This window comes from Macaca mulatta, chromosome 3, assembly GCF_049350105.2.
Source record: "Macaca mulatta isolate MMU2019108-1 chromosome 3, T2T-MMU8v2.0, whole genome shotgun sequence".
Lineage (NCBI taxonomy): Eukaryota > Metazoa > Chordata > Mammalia > Primates > Cercopithecidae > Macaca > Macaca mulatta.
The window spans coordinates 104,774,956-104,796,817 of record NC_133408.1 but is presented as its reverse complement, the minus strand read 5'-3'; the positions used below and the strand labels follow the sequence as shown (position 1 = coordinate 104,796,817).

At 39.0% G+C, this 21,862-nt stretch overlaps 1 pseudogene; it reads right to left on the bottom strand.

Moving 5' to 3' along the window:
- Positions 1–9,128: 9,128 nt before the first annotated feature.
- On the bottom strand, positions 9,129–17,904 carry LOC704446 (ATP-binding cassette sub-family E member 1 pseudogene; annotated as a pseudogene).
- Positions 17,905–21,862: the final 3,958 nt, after the last annotated feature.

The window sequence follows — 21,862 nt, the reverse complement described above, 5'->3', positions numbered from 1 at the left end:
TTGAAAACCATTTAATGTTTTTAAATGATCACGTCGAATTTGAGTTTTTTGGGGGTCGAATATTTTGTGTTCTTAAGGTATAACCTAAATATTGAATAGGAAAATCCAGTTGAATTTTTTCTGGAGCAATATTAAGTGAGTAAAAGAAAAGCTGAGTTTGTAATGATACAAAAGCATCTTGCTGCTTTTCTCTGGTGGGTGCAGCAAGAAGAATGTCATCCATATAATGATATAAAAGAACAGAAGGATGACGCTTTCGAACAGGATCCAAGGCTCTATGGACAAATTCTTGACACAAGGTAGGGCTATTTAACATACCTTGAGGTAAAACTTTCCATTGATATCGAAAAAGTGGCTGAAAATTATTAAAAACAGGGACAGAGAAGATCCATACAATGATAAATTAACACAGTTGGAAACTGATTGTTTACAGGATTTAAAATCCTATGTACGAATTTTTGACATATAGTAGGGCTATTAAGTATACCCTGGGGAAGAAGCTTCTGCTGATATTTTTGAATAGGTTGTCCATTATTATATTTAGGAATAATAAAGGCAAACTTTTTACAATCCTGAGGTTGTAATGGAATAGAGAAAAAACAATTTTTGAGATCTATGACCATTAATTTTTAACTTTGTGGGATAAGGGCAGGATTAGGAAGACCAGGCTGTAAACTTTCCCTAGGTTGAATGTAAACATTTATAGTTTTAAGAACAAGACAAAGATGGGAATTCCATGCAGAAGTACGTGGCTTTAGATTCCTCTCGGCCATTTGTTTTTTGACTTACTCTTTTAAAGTCCTAAGCATTTCTTTAGATAATGGCCACTGTTTCACCTAAAGAGGAGTGGTCGTTTTACACTTTAATTATAAAACTTGAGGCTGGTGAACAGTGGCTATGAGTTTAAAGGATTGTAGCCCATTTTGAACATCATATTTTTGGCAGCTGAGGAAATATGAAGAATGTTTAAAAAAGCACCAAATTGTTATGAAAGATTTTGTCCCCAAAGATTAATATTGATAGGAATAATATAAAAAAAAACTTGACCTTGTTGACCTTTAGGACCGACACAGGTTAAAGGTTCTATGTCTTGATAAACCACAGAAGCAGCACCCAAGCCAGTGAGTATAACTGAAACTTGTCTTTTTTCCCATTGTATAGGCCACTAATTTAAACAAATAATAGACATATTCACCCCCATATCAATTAACCCTTTAAAAACTATTCCATTAATATGCAATTAACATAAGGGCTTTTGATTAGAAACTAAAGTTTCCCAAAAAACAGTTTTTTCTGTGCTACCAAACCCTCCCTATTGAGAATGTGTTCCCCTGCCTCTAGGCGTATAAATTGTGAGACTTGTACCATAATAAGAATTTTATTAGTAACATCATGTCCTTTTGGCAAAGGGCCACACACTCGAATAGCTAATTTATATACTCCTCTATTAGGAGACAAAGTATAAGGCTGAGTAATAGCTAAATCAGCAGCGGCGCTCTGCTTAGTTGCCGCATAAAGCTGAGAAACTGGGGTAAGGTGTAGGATCCTTAAGGAGGACTTGAATTTATTCCTTGATGTTGTAGGCCATTGCTCACTGAATATTGTAGTAGACTTATATTGTAATTGTTGGGGCCCCAAGCCTGTGGGCCCCGACTCCTGTTTCCCAGGAGAGGAGACAGTAAATTTCCACTTTTATCAGTTTTGGAACGACATTTATTTGTCCAATGTCGACCTTTATCACAACATTTGTACACCTCTGAAGGCAGCTTTCTGCCTTGAGGGATAAAAGTGTTCAATTTTTATGACATTCCTTTTTTGAAATGTCTAGGTTTACCACACTGCAAACAAACACCTTGTTTGTTATTTCCTTTTAAGGCTTTAGACAAAGCTCCAGCAAATAATTGAGCATTATAAATAGCCCCTCCAACACTAACACAAGTTTTAATATATTTATCTAAATTGGCCCCATTGGCCTTTAATGATTTTAACAATTTTTGACAGTCAGCATAAGCATTTTTAAAAGACAATGTTTGTAACAAAATTTTTGAAGCAAGGCCAGCACTCACAATTTTCAAGACAGCATCCTGAAGACGGGCTACGAAATCTGGATATGGTTCATTTGTGCCCTGTAAAATCTTCACAGAGGAAAGGGAAGATTTTCCTGTTATCTCTACCTTATTTCAGGCCCTTAAAAACAAAGTCTTGATTTGAGTAAGGGCAACATCATCTAAACCAGCCTGAGCATTAAGAGTAGCATATTGGCCCATGCCTGTGAGTTGTTCCTCAGTGGGTCCTGGGGGATCACACATAACATTTTTTCTAGCCTGTACATGCGCCTTGTCCATTCACCAGCTGTGCAATTGTAACCACTGAGAATGATCAAGAAAAGCCTTCCCCAAAGTCTCCCAGTCTATAGGCATCATCAAATTTTTTGATGAAAAAGCATCAAGAAGACCAAGGATAAAAGGAGATTGAGATCCATAGTTAGAAATGGCAGCTTTCATTTCTTTTAAAAATTTAATTTGTAAGGGATTAAATTGGACATTATTGCCACCATTTAAAAACTGAGCATTAGGAGCAAAAGAAGCACAAATAATTGGAAACAGACCCAGCTCCTTAAATTTTTTAATCTTTTCCTTTTCTCCCTCCCCCAGTGGTGGGCAAGGCACTGAGAAAACTTTGCCAGACAAAGGTAAAGGTAAGGAAGCCAGGGGGTTGGAGGCACTGGAAAATCCTCTTTTAACAGGGCAGAAGGAAAAGAAACAGGGAAAGCTCACAAAGGTGAATTAGAAGAATGTATCTGTAATATTTGTTGAAGCATTTCCATAATACACTGCATGTCAGAATTTCCCTTAGAAGAAGGAAGAGCTGGATTTTTCTCTTCTCCCCCTTTTGCTACCCCCCCATTCTCTGTTACCCTGGCACAAATGGGCTCCATTTCAGATTTATTTTTTCCCAAATCCTCAGATACCTTTCCTACTGTGGCTACATTACCACACTCTGAATCAGTCTCAAGTAACTCTAATGTCTGAGTGATAGAGTTACACAAGGTCCACAATTTTAGAGGCATAATATCCCCTAACTGGAGAGCTCTAAGCAGAGCTTTTACTACCTGTAACCATTCTCTGCGATTCAGCTGCACTTTAGTCTGATACTGAAACCAGTAACAATGTTGTTCAACATGGGCAAACAATCACTTCAAAGTCTTTTTCTTTCACTTCTACTCCTATAGACAGCAACAGTCCTTGAAACAGGCGTAAATATTCTGAGGCCAGAGAGATGGAATTCCCATAATGAAAGCTTAAAAAGGTTCCCCTTAACAATATCCGGGCCTTACCCGCCCCTAGGGGGTTCCCCTTCTTGCTCTCCCCTACTCACCCATGCTGACCCTGCTCGCTGCGCCACTTGTTGGGGTCCGTGCCGGGGGTGGTGGAGAATGAAAGAACACACAAAGACAAAGACACACAGAGAACATGGCGGCCGCACTCAGAGCCTCCGCCTCACTTTATTTATACCCCATAAACCCCACGTCAGCAGAAAGAATGCAATGCAAAACAAACTTTCTTTTCCCAGATGTAACCTTCTACTCAGTTCCTTGTTTCTATGCTCTTCCTTATCTGCCCACCTTCTTGGCGCCTACGGGAGTTCATTAAAAGTTCAGTTGGAGATACTGTCCTTGAGCCCTATCTATTCTCAGCATACTGTTTTCAAAGGCCCCTGCATTTCCCCAGTGTAAATTTTTGGCACCTTTGTTGAAAATGAGATGGCTACAATGTGTGGCTTTATTTCTGGGTTCTCTATTCTGTTCCGTTGGTCTATGTGTATGTTTTTATGCCAGTACCATGCTGATTTGATTACTATAGCCTTGTAGTATATGTAGTATACTACTGAAATCAGGTAGTGTAATGTCTCTGGCTTTGTTCTTTTTGCTCAGAATTACTTTGGCTATTCAGAATCTACTATGGTTCTATAAAAATTTTAAGATTAAAATTTGTAACAATCTGGTCTGGCGTGGTGGCTCACGCCTGTAATCCCAGCACTTTGGGAGGCCAAGTCTGGAGGATCACTTGACATCAGGTGTTTGAGACCAGCCTGACCAACATGGTAAAACCCCGTCTCTACTAAAAATACAAAAATTAGTCAGGCATGGTGGTGCACGCATATAGTCCCAGCTACTCAGGAGGCTGAGCAGGAGAATTGCTTGAACCTGGAGGCAGAGGTTCCAGTGAGCCGACATCACGCCACTGCACTGCAACCTGGGTGACAGAGGAAAATTCTGTCTTAAAAAAAAAAAAAAAAAGGTAGCTTTTTCTATTTATGTAAAATTATCATTGGTATTTTGATAGGGATTGCATTGAGCCTGTAGGTTACTTTGGGTGGTATGAACATTTCAACAATATTAACTCTTCCAATTCATGAGCATCATTTATCTTTCCATTTTTTTTGTGTCCTCTTCAATTTCTTTCATTAATGTTTTATAGTTATCATTGTAGAGATCTTTGATTTCTTTGGTTAAATTGATTCTTAGGTATTTTATTTTATTTTTGTAGCTATCGTAAAATGGGATTGCTTCTTGATTTCTTTTTCAGATTGCTCACCGCTGGCATACAGAAATGCTACTGATTTTTATACGTTGCTCTTTGTATCTGCAAACTTTACGAAATTTATCAGTCCTAAAACTTTTTTTGTGGTATCTTTAGTTTTTTCTTGAAATAAGATAATGTTATCTGCAAGGAAGGACAGTGTGACTTCTTCCTTTCCAATGTGAGTGTTCCTTATTTCTTTCTCTGGTCTAATTGCTCTGGCTAGGCCGTCCAGTTGAATAAAACTGGCAAAAATGGGCACCCTTGTCTTGTTCCAGATCTTCAAGGAAAGACTTTCAATTTTTGTCCATTCAGTATGATGTTAGCTGTGGGTTTGTCATATATTGCCTTTATTGTTTGAGGTGTGTTCCTTCCATACTCAGTTTGTTAAGAGTCTTTATCATGAAGGGATGTTGAATTTTATTCAATGTTTTTTCAGCATCTATTGAAATGATCATATGGTTTTTGTCTTTGATTCTGTCAATGTGGTATATCATGTTTATTGGTTTGCATATATTGAACCATCTTTGCTTCCCTGGGATCAATCTCACTTGATCTTTTACATATTAATTCTTAATTTAATAAGTAATTATTAGTGAAGAGACTAATAATATTAATATTAATTCATTTAATATTTATTTTTAATTTAATTTAGTTTGTTAGTATATTTTGTTGGGGATTGTTGACTATGTTTCTCAGGGGTAGTAGAATATAGTTTTCTTTTATTATTGTGTCTTTGTTAGGTTTTGGTATCAGGGTAAAGCTGGCCTCACAGAGGAAGCAGTACCTTCTTATTAATTTTCTGGAATAGTCTGAGTAGAACTGGTATTATTTCTTTACAAGCTTGGTAGAATTTATCAGCGAAGGCATCTGGTCCTGGGCTTTTCTTTATTGGCAGACTTTTTATTATGGCTTTAATCTTGTTACTTTTTATTGGTCTGTTTAAGTTTTCTATTTCTTCATGATTTGATCTTGGTAGTTTGCATGTGTCCATATATATATATATAGTTGTCCAATTTGTTAGCATGCAGTTGTTTATAATATTCTTTAATAATCCTTTATGTGTCTGTGGCATCAGTTATAATGTATTCTTTTTCATCTCAGTTTCATTCATTTTATTTTTATTTATTTGTTTATTTTATTATTATTTTTTAGAGATGGAGTCTTGCTACGTTGCCCAGGCTGACCTTGAACTCCTGGGCTCAAGTGATCCTCCTGCATCAGCCTACCAAGTAGATGGTATGCATGCACCACCATATCTGGCTATTTTTCTTTAATTGATACTAATATTTGTACATATTTATGAAGTAACTGATATGTTGATATATGCATAGAATGTGTAATGATCAAGTTAGGGTACTTAAGATATCCCTCACCTCAAACATTTATCATTTCTTGGTGTTGGGAACATTTCAAATCTTCCCTTCTTGCAATTTTGAAATATACAATATATTGTTGTTAAACATAGTCACCCTACTGGGCTATTGAACACTACCTACTATCTAACTGTATGTTTGTACCATAACTTTTTTTTTTCCTTTTTGAGATGGATTCTCACTCTGTCCCCCAGGCTGGAGTGCAGTGGTGCCATCTTGGCTCACTCCAACCCCTGCCTCCTGGATTCAAGCGATTCTCCTGCCTCAGCCTACTGAGTAGCTGAGATTACAGTTGCCTGCCACTACACCCAGCTAATTTTTGTATCTTTAGTAGAGATAGGGTTTCACCATGTTGGCTGGCTGGTCTAGAACTCCTGACCTCAAATGATCCACCCACCTCGGCCTCCCAAAGTGCTGGGATTACAGGCGTGAGCTACCATGCCTGGTGTGTTATTTTTTTTTTTTCTTTTCAATAATGACCATTGTAACTGGGGTAAGATGTTATCTCATTGTGGTTTTGATTTGCATTTTCCTGATGATAAGTGATGTTGACCTTTTTTTTTTTTTTTTTGAAGCAGGATCTCACCCAGGCTGCAGTGGTATGATGAAAACTTACTGCAGCCTCGACCTCCCATCTCAGCCTCCTAACTGACTGGGACTACAGGCATGCATCATTACGTCCAGCTAATTTTTAAATTTTTTGTAGAGATGGTCTCACCATGCTGCCCAGGCTTATCTCAAGCTCCCGGCCTCAAGGAATCCTCCCACCTCAGCCTCCAAAAGTGCTGGGATTACAGGTGTGAGCCACCACACCTGGTCTTATAATGTTTACATTGATTTGCATATGTTGAACCATTATTGCATCAGCTGGATGAATCCCATGTGATCATGGTATCTGTCTAAATATCTTTTTAATGTGTTTTTGGATTCAATATGATAATATTTTGTTAAGGATTGTTGACTCTATGTTTATCAGATATCTCAGCCCATAGTCTTTTTTTGTGATGTCCTTGTCTGGTTTTGGTATCAGGGTTATGCTGATCTGACAGGATGAGTTAGAAAGTACTTCCTTCTCTCAATTTCCTTGGAATAGTTTGGGAAGAATTGGTGTACTTTGTTCTGTATACGATTGATACAATTCAGCAGCAATGCCATCTGGTCCTGGACTTTCCTTTGTTGGGAGTTTTTTTAAATTACTGATTCAATCTCATTCCTCATTATTAGTCTGTTTAGGTTTTCTATTTCTTTGCAGTTCAATCCTGGTGGTTGTGTGTCCAAAAATTTTCCATCTCCTTCCATTTCTTAGCATATAGTGGCTTGTTATAGTCTCTAATAATAGTTTGTATATGTGTGGAATCAGTTGTAGTGTCTCCTTTCTCCCCCCAATTCTGATTATTTAGGTCTTCTTCCTTGTTTTCTTGATTAGTCTAGCCAAGTTTATCAATTTTGTGTATGTTTTCAAAAAACCAACATTTTGTTTCATTGATCATTTGTATTGTTTTTTTAAGTCTCTATTTCATTTAATTCTGCTTTTTTTAATAGCTTTTGCTTATTTTATTCAATATATTTGAACTTAATCATTCACAAATTTAACCTATCCTTAAAAGTAGGCATTATTTATTTTATATTATCCTATTTGTGTACAAAACAAACTCTTTACATATTCACACTTAGGTAAGTGCACATGAAAAATCCTAAAAGAATATACATTATTAAATTCAAATGCTGGTAACCTTTGGGAGGGTAATAAAGGGAGATTATTTTTTATTTCATTCTGTATATTTGAATTTTTTACAACATGTATTTATGGATTACTCACATAAATTATTTTTTAAAAGGCATAATGGGATTCAGTTAAACCATACTTTCTAGTCATTATGTGCATATTAATCAGGACTTCTATTATTTCAAGTAGCTCTTAAAGTTTGCGAAATACTTTCTAATTTCCCCCTCAATTTTGCTTGCCCCAGTCATTTATTTAGTAAACCCTTTTCTTCACTCATAAGTTAATTCCAGTTTTGTCAGAAGTACAATTTAAAGTGGCTCCAGGCTACAGGTAATCCTGTTCAAAATTCAGGAACTCAAGAAACTTGGATGGGTTTTTAGAACTAAAAAAAGGTTTAGATAATGCGTTCTGTATCCAAACTCATAAATGAATATATGTGGTACCAAGGGATACTTTGTATTGCTATCTAGGCACTTTTGCACTAATGTTGCCTTTAGGGAAGTGGTTTATAATCCTTGGGTGCCCACTGGAAAAATCTGTGGAACTTTAAAAAAATATATACATGCTTAGGCACCATCTTTAAAGATTTCGAGTCTATAGTTGTAAGGGAAGCAAATGTTCTTTAGAAATGTTTTTTCCTAAGAAGAAGAAGAGAAAAGAAATGCTTTTTCCTAAATCTCGATCAGTGATTATATGTGTAAAAAAATGACATTACCCAGAGAATGACTGAATACAGAACCTTATGGAATGCAAAAGCTAAAAAATTCAGAGTAAAGTTAGGGTTTTTTTGGGAGGAAGGGAACAGAATTGGTTTCTGCTAAACATATTCAAAAGCACCAAAAAAGATGAAAAACAATTTTAAAACACGTATTTTTGCACTAGTGGTGTTTTATAGTATGCAGTCTTCCTCGGAAGCCGTGTACTGATAATATAGGGCAAAGACTGTAAACAAATAACAAACATAATCCTGAGGTTTATTTATCAAATGCCAGTCAGTGAAATCTCTGACCAGCTTTTAAAATGAGGGCAGTTTCATTACACTGGCATACTTGGCAAACCAGGTAAATACAGAAACCCTGTTCAAGATTTAAAAAATGGAGCAACACTGGTCAGCGTTTGGTATGTGAATATAATATACCTACTGAAAATCTTCCCATACATCATGAAAACTTGGAGGTAATTTGTATAGCTTGAAATGACTTTAGAATATTATGCATAAAAGGGCCTCATCAGGAACAGAAAAGTGGCATTTTTTTGTGTTTCGACTACAAGTTAGAACCCTACTGGCTTTGATGTTATATTCAGTAAATTCCAGAGTATGTGGGGCATAAAATCAAGCTCCAGAGTATGTGGGGGATAAAATCCTGATTTGAGTTTTATATGACAAAAATTCTAGTAAATATTCTTTTTAATAAGTGGCTTATCAATATTCTCAAATTCAATCTAATCATCCAAGAGAAAGTAGTTTCCACTCTTGTTTTACATCCTTAATTGAATTAAATTTATTTATTCATGGCCTATAGTTGCTTGGATCTCTTCTGAATGTAGTTTCAAGCTGAGAGAAAAATGTATTCATGCCAGCCAAAAGGGTTTGAGGACTGTTTGCAACTGTGTTCTTAGTAGATGGAACACCATCAAAAATGATGACATGATCCGCTAGATAGGTGGCCATGATGAAGTCATGTTCCACAACAAAGGCTGTCTTTTTTGCATGAAGTATGAAACGTTTGGCAACTCAAGCTGCCATCAGTCTTTGCTCAGAATCCAAACATGCAGATGGTTCATCAATTAAATAGACATCAGCAGATTTGCCCAAACAAAGGGCTAAAACTACTCGCTATAGTTCACCACCCGATAACGTCTGCACCTCTTGATTGATGATGTTTTCAATTTGCAGAGGCTTCATTACATTAGTCACAAATTGTGAATGAGTATAAGCATCTCTTGTCTTTTCATGTAGTAACTGGTGAACACTTCCAGTTGATTTTGGACTAATTTTCTGTGGCTTATAACTGACATTTAGAACTGGTACTTCTCCTCCTTTATGAGGTTTAAGTCTTCCAGCAAGCATTCTGATAAATGTCGTTTTACCCATTCCATTTTCCCCCAGCATCACCATGATTTCAGAATCTGTAAACTCTCCAGCTACAATTGCTAGCTCAAACTCTCCCATTTTTTCTTCATTCTTGGATATTTATACATACACGTCATTTTGACTTCTTCTTCATTTGCTGTCTCAGCCACTTTGAAAACAAGTGATGCATCTCTGAAGCTCAAGTTTTCTGTTGGAACATAGCCATCCAAAAAAATGTTTATGCCCTTTCTTACACTAAAAGGCATAGTGACAACTCCATAGGCACTTGGTACACCATATAAACAGCAGATGAAGTCAGAGAGATAGTCTAATACACTTAGGTCATATTCCACCACAATGATATATCTATCCGGATTTATTAGAGATTGTAGAGTAATAGCAGCCTTTAAATGCTGCTTGACATCTAGGTAACTAGAAGTCTCATCAAACATGAAAATATCAGCTTTCTGTATGCAAATGACAGCACAGGCAAATCTCTGCAACTCTCCTCCTGAAAGATCTTCAACATTTTGTTCTTTTAGGTGGGTTAAATCAAGCTGCTAACATACAATTTCCTGTGTCTTTGTTTCATCTTTTCGGTCCAAAATAGATCCCACTGTCCCCTTTGCAGGCTTAGGAATCTGATCTACATATTGGGGTTTGATGATGGCTTTTAGGTCATCTTCTAGAATCTCAGTAAAGTAATTCTGTAATTCAGATCCACGGAAATAAGTCAAAATCTCTTGCCAATCAGTAGGATCATCATACTTTTCAAGGTTTGGCTTTTGTTTTCCTGCAAAAAATTTTTAAAGCAGTTAACTTTCCAATACCATTAGTTCCAACTAATCCCAAAACTTCACCTGGACGAGGGATAGGCAACCTGTGAAGTTTGAAGACATTGGCACAATATCGATGTGTGGTTTCTTTTTCCAAGTTGCTTGGTAAATTGTCAATTGATAAGGCACCAAAGGGGCATTTCTTAATACAGATACCACAACCAATACAAAGAGTTTCAGAACTTTGCTCTGGGGTGTAACTTCTGTGCACAATTTTCCCATCTGAACTACAGGACAACTCTTTTTGCATTCCCGTTGACATTTCTTAGGTTTACATTTGTCATGGTTGACAATAGCAATTCTCATTAATTTGTGTGCTATAACTGTGCGAAAGAATATCCAGCTCTTCTGGAGAAAATGATCACCTTGAGGAGGGGAGTGCAGAGGCCAAATCAGCTCTTGCCTTCACTTATCAGCCACACAGCATGTTCTTATGGCCACCGGCCAAAATGGCTTTTTTTTTTCTTTGAGATGGAGTCTCACTCTTGTTGCCCAAGCTGGAGCACAATGGTGCGATCTTGGCTAACTGCAACCTCCACCTCCTGGGTTCAAGCGATTCTCCTGCCTCAGTCTCCCGAGTAGCTGGGATCACAGGCCACTGCCACCGTGCCCAGCTAATTTTTGTATTTTTAGTGGAGACGGGGTTTTGCCATGTTGGTCTCGAACTATTGACCTCAGGTGATCCGCCCCCCTCGGCATCCCAAAGTGCTAAGATTACAGGCATCACTGTGCCTGGCCTATTCTTTTTTATTAATTAAAAAAAATTAAAATAGAGGCAGGGTCTCATTCTGCACTTACCCAGGCTAGAGTGCAGTGGCGCAATCACAGCTCACTGCAGCCTCAAACTTCTAGGCTCAAGCAATCCTCCTGCTTCAGCCTTCTGAGTACCTGGGACTACAGGCACCCACAACCATGCCCCGCTAATTTTTTGTTTTATTTATTTTACATATTTAATTAATTAATTAATGTTTGAGACGGAGTCTTGCTCTGTCGCCAGGCTGGAGTGCAGCTGCATGATCTCAGCTCACTGCAACCTCCGCCTCCCAGGTTCAAGTGATTCCCTTGCCTCAGCTTCCTGAATGGCTGGGACTCCAGGTGTGTGCTGCCACGCCCAGCTACTTTTTGCATTTTTAGTAGAGATGGGGTTTCACCATGTTGGCCAGGATGGTCTCAATCTCTTGACTTCATGATCCGCCCGCCTCAGTCTCCCAAAGTACTGGGATTACAGGCGTGAGCCACTGCGCCCGGCCAACTTTTTTTTTTTTTTACATAGAGACGGGGTCTCATTATGGTGAAATGATATTGCATTGTGGTTTTGATGTGCATATCTCTGATGACTAGTGACGTTAAGCATTTTTTTCATATACCTGTTTGCTATGTGTATGTCTTCTTTTGAGAAATGTCTGTTCAAATCCCTTGACCATTTTAAAATCAGATGATTATTACTTTTTGCTATTGAGCTGTTTCAGTTTCTTACATATTCTGATTATTAGTCCCTTGGCAGATGGATAGTTTGCAGATATTTTCCTCCATTCCATGGATTATCTCTCTGTCTCTCTGCTTTTTTTTTTTTTTTTTTTTTTTTTTGAGACAGGGTCTCACTCTGTTGCCCAGGCTGGAGGGCAGTGGTGTGATCTCAGCTTATTGTAGTCTCAGCCTTCTGGGCTCAGGTGATCCTCCCACCTCAGCCTCTCAGGTAGCTGGGACTACAGGTGTGTGCTCACATGCCTGGGTAATTTTTTGTAGAGACAAAGTTTTGCTATGTTACCCAGGCTAATTTCAAACTCCTAGGCTCAAGCAATCTGCCTGCCTCAGCTTCCCAGAGTGCAGGGATTACAGGTGTGAGCCACTGCTCCTGGCCTCTGTGAGTTGTCTCTTCACATTGTTCATTGTTTCCTTTGTTTTACGGAAGCTTTTTAGCTTGACATAATCCAGTTTTCTGTTTTGCTTTGGTCACTTGTGCTTTTCAGGTTTTACAGAAAAAAAATCTTTGCCCAGATGAATGTACTGGAGCAATTCCCCAAAGTTTTTTTCCAGTAGTTTCATAGTTTCAGGTCTTAGAATCAACTATTTAATCCATTTTCAATTTATTTTAATGAATAGTGAGAGACATAGGTCTCGTTGCATTCTTTTACATAGAGTTATCTAGTATTCCCAATACCATTTATTGAAAAGACTATCCTTTCCCAATTGTATGTTTTTGGTGCCTTTCTCAATAATGAGTTGTTGCAAATGTGTGGATTTATTTCTGGGTTCTCTATTCTGTTTTACTGGTCTATATGTTTGTTTCTATGCCAGTACCTCGTGCTGTTTTGGTGACTATACTTTGTAATAAATTTTGAAGTCATGTAGTGTGATTCCTCTATTTTTGTTCAGGATTGCTTTGGTTATTTGGGGTCTTTGTGGTTCCATATAAATTTTAGGATTGCTCTTTCTATTTTTGTGAAGAATGTCATTGGTAGTTTGATAGGGATTACATTGATCTGTAAATTGTTTTAGGAAGTATTGTCATTTTAACAATATTCTAATCTATGAGCATAAAATATTTTTCTATTTTAATGTCCTCTTCCATTTATTTCATCAAAGCTTTTTGTTTTGTTGTTGTTGTTGTGGTTTTGTTATTTTTATTTTTTTTATTTTTTGAGATGGAGTCTTGCTCTTGTTGCCCAGGCTGGAATGCAATGGCATGATCTCAGCTCACTACAACCTCCGCCTCCTGGGTTCAAGCAATTCTCCTGCCTCAGCCTCCTGAGTAGCTGGGATTCCGGGCACCTGCTACCACGTCCAGCTAATTTTTGTGTTTTTAGTAGAGACAGGGTTTCGCCATGTTGGCCAGGCTGGTCTCGAACTCCTGACCTCAAGTGATCCACCCACTTTGGCCTCCAAAAGTGCTGGATTACAGATGTGAGCCACCGTACCCAGCCTAATTTTGGTTTCTTTGTTGATTTTTCTGTCTGAAAGATCTATCTAGTTTTGAAAGTGGGGTGTTGAAATGTTCTACTATTCTTGTGTTTAGGTCTGTCTCTCTCTCTAGCTCGAAGGATTTTTGCTTTATATATCTGGATGCCTCAGTGTTGGATGCATATATATTTGCAACCGTATATCCTCTTGCTGAGTTGACCCCTATATCATTATATAATGACCTTCTTTATCTCTTTTTACAGTTTTTGACTTTGTCTATTTTATCTGATGTAATGATAGCTACTCCTGCTCTGTTTTGGTTTTCATTTGCATGAAATATTTTTTTCCATCCTTCACTTTCAATCTATGTGTGTCTTTATAGGTGAGGTGAGTTTCTTTTTTATTTTATTTATTATTTATTTATTTTTTTGAGATGGAGTCTCACTCTGTCGCCCAGGCTGGAGTACAGTGGCACAATCTCGGCTTACTGCAAGCTCTGCCTCCTGGGTTCACCCCATTATCCTGCCTCAGCCTTACGAGTAGCTGGGACTACAGGTGACTGCCACCGTGCCCAGCTAATTTTTTGTATTTTCAGTAGAGCGGGGGTTTCAGCGTGTTACCTCGGATGGTCTTGATCTCCTGACTTCGTGATCCACCTGCCGCGGCCTCCCAAAGTGCTAGGATTACAGGTGTGAGCCACTGTGTCCGGCTGGTGAGGTGAGTTTCTTGTAGGCAGTATGTAGTTTATTCTTTTTATTTTTATCCATTCAACCAGTCTATGTTTTTTAATTGGAGAGTTTAGTCCATCTATATCCAATGCTATTATTGATAGGTAAAGACTTCCTACGGTCATTTTGTTACCTGTTTTCTGGTTGTTTTCTAATTCTTCTTTCTTACTGTCTTCCTTTGTGGTTATTTTCTCTGGTAGTGTGGTTCACCGTCTTGCTTTTATTTTTTGTGTGCCCATTATAGGTTTTTGTTTTGTGGTTACCATGGGGGTTACAAAAGAATCCTATAGTTATAAGAAGTCATTTAAAACTGATGACAACTTTGTAAAGAAAAAAATAGCTAAAACAAAACTAAAAAAGTCTATACTTTTACTGCAGTCCTCTCACATTTTCATTTTTTGTGGTCTCAATTTATATTTTTTTATCTTATTATTATTATTTTTTCTGAGATAGAGTCTTGCTCTGTCGCCCAGGCTAGAGTGCAATGGGACAATCTCAGCTCACTGCACCCTCTGCCTTTGGGTTCAAGTGATTCTCCTGCCCCAGCCTCCTAAGTAGTTGGGATTACAGGCATCTGCCACCACGCCCAGCTGATTTTTGTTATATATATATTTTTGAGACAGAGTCTCACTCTGTCACCCGGGCTGGAGTGTAGTGGTGCAATCTCGGCTCACTGCAACCTCTGCCTCCCAGGTTCAAGAGATTGTCCTGCCTCAGCCTCCAGAATAGCTGGGACTACAGGCGTGTACCACCACGCCCAGATAATTTTTTGTATTTTTAGTAGAGACGGGGTTTCACCATGTTGGCCAGGATGGTCTTGATCTCTTGACCTCGTGATCTGCCCGCTTTGGCCTCCCAAAGTGCTGGGATTATAGGCGTGAGCCACCGTGCCTGGCCTAAATTTTGTATTTTTAGTGGAGACAGGGTTTTACCGTGTTGGTCAGGCTGGTCTGGAACTCCTAACCTCAGGTGATCACCTGCCTCAGTCTCCCAAAGTGCTGGGATTACAGGCATGAGCTACCACGCCCAGCCTTTATCTTAATTTTTAAATTTTAAAATAATTTCTCTTTCCCATTGGTCTGTGTGATGTATAAATTTATATCTTTTTATAGTGTCTTCTACTTAATAAATTGCTGTAGTTATTATTTTTGATATATTTGTTTTTTAACCTTTATACTTAAAGCATGAGTGGTTCTACACTACAATCACAGTTTTAGAGTATTCTGAATTTGTCCATGTACTTGTTTTTACCAGTGAGTTTTATACCTTCAGGTAATTTCTTGTTGCTTGTTAGCATTCCTTTTCTTTCAGATTGAAGAACTTCCTTTAGGATTTCTTGTAAGACAGACCTGATGGTGATAAATTCTCTCAGCTTTTGTTTGTCTGGAAAAGTATTTCTCCTTCATATGGAAAGGATAGCTTTGCTGGAAACAGTATTTTCAGTCAAAAGTTTTTTTCCTTCACTTTGAATATGTCATATCATTCCTTCCTGTCCTGCAAGCGTTCCACTGAAAAGTCTGCTACCAGACATATTGGATCTCCTTTATGTGTTACTTTTTTTTTTTTTTTCCTTGCTGCTTTTTAGGATCCTTTCCTTGTCCTTGTCCTTTGAGACAGTATTATATGTTTTGGAGAGTCTAATTTTAATTGAATCTCCATGGTGATTTTTGACCTTTTTATACCTGGATATTAATATCTCTCTCAAGATTTGCATACTTCTCTATTATTATTTATTTGAATAAATCTTCTATCCCTATCTCTTTCTCTACTTTCTCTTTTAGGTCAATGACTCTTAGATTTGCTATTTGGAGGCTATTTTCTGTATCTTTAAGTGTTTTTTCATTTTTTCCTTTTTCTCCTCTGTGTATTTTCAAATAGCCTTTGAGCTCACAAAATCTTTCTTTTTCTTTTCTTTTTTTTTCTTTAATTATACTTTAAGTTCTAGGGTACATGTGCACAACGTGCAGGTTTGTAACATATGTATACATGTGCCATGTTGGTGTGCTACACCCATTAACTCATCATTTACATTAGGTATATCTCCCAATACAATCCCTCCCCACCTCTCCCCACAACAGGACCCGCTGTGTGATGTTCCCCCTCCTGTGTCCAATGATCTCATTGTTCAATTCCCACTATGAGTGAGAACATACAGTATTTGGTTTTCTGTTCTTGTGATAGTTTGCTGAGAATGATGGTTTCTAGCTGCATCCATGTTCCTACAAAGGACACAAACTCATCCTTTTTTATGGCTGCATAGTATTCCATGGTGTATATGTGCCACAAATTCTTTCTTTTGCTTGATCAGTTCTTCTGCTGACACACTTGATGCATTTTTAAACTTGTCAATTGCACCTTTCAGCTCCAAGATTTCTGTGCTTAAAAAGTTATTTCAATCTCTGTTAACTTTGATAAATTTTAGAATTGCTTCTCTGTGTTTTATTGAAGTTTTTTGAGCTTCCTCAAAATAGCTATTTTGAATTCCCTGTCTGAGAAGTCATATGTCTCTATCTCTCCACGGTCAGTCATTGGTGTTTTATTTAGTCAGTTTGGTGAGGTCATATTTATTCTTAATGTTCCTTTTTTTTTTTTTTTTTTTGAGATGGAGTCTCACTCTGTTGTCCAGGCTGGAGTTCAATAGCATTATCTTGGCTCACTGCAACCTCTCCCTCCTAGGTTCGAGCAATTCTCCTGCCTTAGCCTCCTGAGTAGCTGGGATTACAGGCGTGCACCACCACATCCAGCTAATTTTTGTATTTTTAGTAGAGACGGGGTTTCACCACGTTGGCCAGGATGGTCTCGAACTCCTGACCTCATGATCTGCCTGCCTTGGTCTTCCAAAGTGCTGGGATTACAGGCATGAGCCACTGCGCCCGGTTTTGTTCTTAATGTTCTTAACACTTGTGGACATTCATCGATGTCCAGGCATTGGAGAGGTAGGTATTTATTCCAGTTCTCACAGTCTGACTTAGTTTGTTTCTGTCCTTCAGAGGGCCTTCAAAAGATTCAAAAGGAACTATTGAGTTCTTGTCTATGGTCACCGCAGCCATTTCAGCACCAGAGGGCACCCTAAGCCCAGTTATGCTGTCACTCTCTTGCAGCCTCCTAGATAACCCAGCCCAGATGGATGTGGGAATGATCAGGGAGAAATCCCTGAGTTCCAAGGGAAAGTCCCTCATTCATTTTCCTCTTTTTCACCCAAATGCCCAAATAGAAGGAGTCTCTCTCAGCACTGAGCTGCCTGAAGTTGGGGGAGGGATGATACGGGCACCTCTGTGGCCATCACAGCTGGTGTTATGCTAGGTTACACCCCAAGAACATAGCCTCTTGACCAGTGCATCACCAGGGGTCACACAAAGACCGAGGTCCCTATAGCCTGGCTGCCACTAACATTTATTCAGGCCTTACCACCCTTTCCTTCCCCACCCACCCCTTCAGCACACAAATTCTTCCTACAAGCTGCTTTAGCTGCTTGGAGTTAAGGGAGGAGTGGTGTCGGCAACGTGAGACTGTCCCTTGTACCCTTTTCAATGTGTATTTTCTTGTTATTATGCTAAAACCAGGTACTATGATTGCTCCTCTGATTTTTTAATTCTTGCGAAGGTGGTTTCTTGCGTGGAGATTTGTCCAGTTGGAGGTTCCTGTGCAAGGACGATTGCTGGAGGGTTCTTTTCAGCCATCTTGCTCCACCTGCCTTGAAACAATTCCTATTAATTTGCTGAAGTCTGTGCTCTGGCAAGCAAATGAGCAAATGTACCACTTGGGTAAAGGAGGCAGAAATATAGATCAGACGCTAGTACAAATGAGTGGTTACTGGTTAGATAACTTTGCTTATAAAGTGCTTAGCCAATGCATCAATATCAAACTAGACAAATGCAGAATTCAAATTGTGAAACAGTAAGTTGAGAACAATACCATTTTGGTTTTGAAAATGATATATTTCGGGCCAGGCGCGGTGGCTCACACCTGTAATCCCAACACTTTAGGAGGTCGAGGCGGGGGGATCACGAGGTCAGGAGATCGAGACTATCCTGGCCAACATGGTAAAACCCCGTCTCTACTAAAAATACAAAAATTAGCTGGGCATGGTGGCAGGCACCTGTAGTCCCAGCTACTCGGGAGGCCGAGGCAAGAGAATCACTTGAACCCAGGAGGCAGAGGTTGCAGTGAGCCGAGATCGTGCCACCACATTTCAGCCTAGGCGACAGAGTGAGACTACGTCTCAAAATAAAACAAAAAGAGAAAAGAAAATGATATATTTGAATTCAAAATATAAGCCTAGGCAGCGTAGTGAGACCCTGTCTCTATAAAAAATAAAAATAATAGCTGGAGATGGTGGTGTGTACCTGCTAGGGAGGCTGAGGTGGGAGGATCACTTGAGCTCAGGAGTTTGAGATTACAGTGAACTATGATCACACTATTGCACTCCAGCCTGAGTGACAGAGTGAGACCCTGTCTCGGGAAAAAAAAAAAAAGCAACCATAAAAACAAAAGAGAAAAAGAAAATATTTAATGTATTATCAGCAGTGTAAGGTAGCAGAGCTGTCCAACAGAGCAATACTCAGTGATGTTAAGAATGTGTGTACTCTATGACCCTCTACAACAATTTGACTCCTGAGAATATATCCCAGAGGAACCCTTCTTGACAATCAGGGAGACAGAAATAAGGATGTTCATCATATTTTTGTTTGTAGCAAACAAGAAGCAACATAAAGGCAGTACCTTAGACCTGGACAAGAGGGGCCTCTGCTCTTCAGAATTCTTGGTGTATCACAATGACATAAAAAGTACATGGGCACCCTGGCCACTGACTTGATATTTAGGGGTGGCACAGCCTGACCTGTGACCCTGCATATTCTTTGTTGGACTGATGTTATTCAGGCTCCAGGGCAATGCATCCATATATCTTGCTCTATGTCCTTAAAAAGGGGGGCTGAATTAGAATGTTGCAAAGGTCTTTAGGTTGTACTGTTGCCAGCCTTGGAGATGGGCACTGCTTTGGAGCATAGAAAACACTTGAATGGCAAAAAAAAAAAAACAAAAAACAAAAAACAAAAAAAACAAAAAACAAACTCAGGTAAGGGATAAAATAAATTAATTACAGAACTTGACAAATCCTTCCTCTCAGATGCTACAAATACATTAGAGTCTCACACAATGAAGCATCTTTTCTCAGTAGTGCTGGGGATCCATCTCTTTGCTTCTCTCGGTGTTCCAATTCAGGTTACTCACAAATTAACACTGTATTTGCAACACACAAACCTCACTGCAACCTCCGCCTACCGGGTTCAAGCAATTCTTGTGCCTCAGCCTCCCAAGTAGCTGGGATTACAGGTGCATGCCACCACACCCGGCTAAATTTTGTATTTTTAATAGAGATGGAGTTTCACCATGTTGGCCAGGTTGGTCTCTAACTCCTGACCTCAAGTGATTTGCCCACCTTGGCTCCCAAAATGCTGGGATTACAGGTGTGAGCAACTGCGCCCGGCCAGAAAACTAGATTTAAAATTCCACTTCATTTAAACTATTTTGACCACATATTCTTTTTTTTTTTTTTTTAGTGAGATGGATGATTGCCTTTATTTGTTTTGAGATAGCTTTTGGCTCTGTTGCCCAGGCTGGAGTGCAGAGGCTTGATCATACTTCACTGCAGCTGCAACCTCTCAGGCTCAAATGATTCTTCTGCCTCAGCCCCCGAAGTAGCTGGGACCACAGGTGCATTCTGCTACACCTGGCAAGTTGTTTATTTTTTGTAGAGATGGGATTTTCCTGTTTCCCAGGCTAATGTCAAACTTCTGGGCTCAAGCAATCCACCTGCCTTGACCTTCCAAAATGCCAGATAGTAAGTGGCAGCCACCATGCCTGCCCAATATTATTTTAACAGCACAATGTTTACAGAAAACAGTGTGACCTTTCTAGGTTTAGAATAAATTATTTTGAAAATAGAAGCTAAACATTTAAGACAGAAAAATAACAATCACTGTCCAGGATAAAAATTCAAAATAATCCAAAATAATAATTATTTTGAATGGCTAAACATTTAAGACAGATAAATAACATTCACTGTCCAGGATGAAAATTCAAAATAATTCAAAATAATAATAATGGTTAATAAACTGAGAAAAGAAATCATATACAAAATAAAAATAGAAATATTTACATTATTCACTTCAACTAGATTATAGAAAGTCATGTTGAATAATTATATATAAACAAATATTTGAACTACCAAAAAAATCCACAAAGAAGTAGAAAATTAAGGAATGCGTCATTGATTTTATACCGGCTGTAAAAAAAAAGTTCAGGCTTTTGGCTTAAGTCACAAAGTGAGAAAACATTTTTTGGTTTTAAGTATTGATTCAAAAGATTGCCCAAAGCCAGTCAGCTAAGAAGTCTGGATGGCCCTGAAAGTGCATTTCTTTCCCTCCTTTGGTAGCTTAGCAGGGAGCTGGCTCATCAGGACTGAGCTTGTCTGCAGAGGGACAGCTAGGCCACTGGCTGATGCTAATATTCCCAGGAGGTCGAGATTCTTCAGGGCTGTTCCCAAGACCCTTGATGTGTCACTCTAGCCTTGGTGTTCTTCCTGGACCTGAGATCCCTTGGTATATACATTTTTTTCTTTCTTGGAGAAACTAGGTTGTCCCCACTCCCTTTTAGTTCAAAAATTGATAAGTATGTAACAGTGAGGAGGCAAGGTCCTGTCTTCTTGACTGCTGTTCATGGTATGTCTCTTGACTGCTGTTCATGGCATGTCTAGTCTTTTGCCTTAGGCTGGCCCCAGAGACTGTGGCCAAGGTGCATTCAGAACATCTAGGCCAGGGCCAGGCACGGTGATTCATGCCTGTAATCCCAGCAGTTTGGGAGGCCCAGGTGGGTGGATCACTTGAGGTCAGGGGCTTGAGACCAGCCTGGCCAACATGGTGACACCTCATCTCTACTAAACATACAAGAATTAGCTGGGCATGGTGGTGCACGCCTGTAATCCCAGCTACCTGGGAGGCTGAGTCAGGAGAATTGCTTGAACCCAGGAGGTAGAGGTTGCAGTGAGCCAAGATTGTGTCACTGCATTTCAGCCTGGGTGACAAAGCGAGATTCCATGTCAAAAAAAAAAAAAAAAAAAGGACATCTAGGCCAGGCCTGTGTTATGAAATAGCAAGAGTTCAGGGGACTATGTGTGCTCTACCAGTAAATTCTTTTATAGATGCACATATGGCACTTGTAGTGTGTGTCTGTAACTTTGTGATATCCTCCACCCCAAACACAATAAAGCCTACAATAAAGGCCTTGCTAAAATAAAGTATACATGCTATAATTTTAGCCAAAAATCCAGAAACATTCTTGAAATCACTGATGCCACTTCGAATTTGTTGGATGTTAATCAGCCAATAGCAATGATATTCTCTGGAACAAATCAAAGACTAAATACAATATTCTTTTTTTTTTTTTTTTTTCTTGACACAGAGTCTCGCTCTGTCACCCAGACTGGAATGCAGTGGCACGATCTTAGCTCACTACAGTCTCCACTGCCAGGTTCAGGCGATTCTCATGCCTCAGCCTCCCCAGTAGCAGGGATTACAGGTGCATGCCAGAATGCCCAGCTAATTTTTGTATTTTTAGTAGAGACAGGGTTTCGCCATG